Genomic DNA, 1,300 nt, shown 5'->3' on the forward strand with positions numbered 1-1,300 from the left:
ATGACGTGTTACTAGCGTCGCGTGACCTCCGCTGTCGTAACAATATATTTTTGATCTTGGGAAACTAATTAGAAGGGAAAAAAGGTCTAATTTTAAGAACTTATGGGTAAAAGCGAAGACTAATGTGTAACAGAATGTCAACCCACTATAATCTGGTTCTGAAATAGCTCATGAACTTCAAATAGCCTTACGATTTCCAAGAAATTAATATCCATGTATAACTGTATTATGGAAATGCCTAGACCAGATGGCAGTGAACTTCAGCGTTTTGTTTTAGCTATAATTATACATGTACATTAATCTGAAAGGACGACAGCTGATTTTCTGATACTGTATTTGCTGTCTACAGGTGTAGTATATTTTATTCAAAGATTCTTACGAAGGTTCATCATATTTCGGTTAATACCTGAAGTTACATACATGTTTACTACAAAAATAAATCAAAACCAATACCGATATTACACACGGTACCAGCGTCACATACACACATTAAAAAATAGTGTGTGTGCACAGACAGACAAGTACATGTTGAACCATTAAGAATATGTTGAACTCGATCCATAATTGCATACACACGCAAAAGAAATAAAATATTATCTTGAGATAATAGCTGAAAATATAACTTGGAAATATTCTTCTTCAAATAAAAATGTAAATAACTTAAGGTTACTACTTTTCACGTCTTAAGTAAACTGTTGAAGATTGGTCACTTCTAAATTACACTTTCAGTATCACACGATGTCTTATTTCTCAGCCATAATTTTGTTTTATAACCTGAAAGCAAACTTTCTATGATGGAAAACTTGCCAAGAACCATCAATCTAATTCCTTTCTCATCCACAAGTTTCAAACAAAATCCATGACTTTTAGAATGCTACAAAACAAACATTTATTGAAGTACTGTATATTGAATATCTTAACAATGCTTGAAAGCTAAATCCCTCCAACTCATGTTTGGTTTGCCAATGTACTCATGTTAAATGGCTAATACTAGCTACTTCAAAGTCCAATGTTGGTCCAAAGCTTTATACCTGATTTCTTCGTGATTTTCAGTTTGCTTTCTAGGAGTCTGACGTATCCTTCAAGCTTTCTAAAAGATTTAAAAGATCTGGTTTTCTCCAGGTCCTATATCTACTTCTGATCTTCTCTCGATTAATTGTTATGGGATGACTTTCTTATGGCTCAAAAGTGTATTACTGTTTTTCATCCAGCTCAATGACTTCTTTCAACTATTCTGTTAGCATGTTCCGGATCCAATTTCTGCAACAGAGTTTCTATAGTAATAACCATTATTCAAGAG

The sequence above is a fragment of the Limulus polyphemus genome, unplaced genomic scaffold, assembly GCF_000517525.1.
Source record: "Limulus polyphemus unplaced genomic scaffold, Limulus_polyphemus-2.1.2 Scaffold5159, whole genome shotgun sequence".
Taxonomy (NCBI): Eukaryota; Metazoa; Arthropoda; class Merostomata; order Xiphosura; family Limulidae; genus Limulus; species Limulus polyphemus.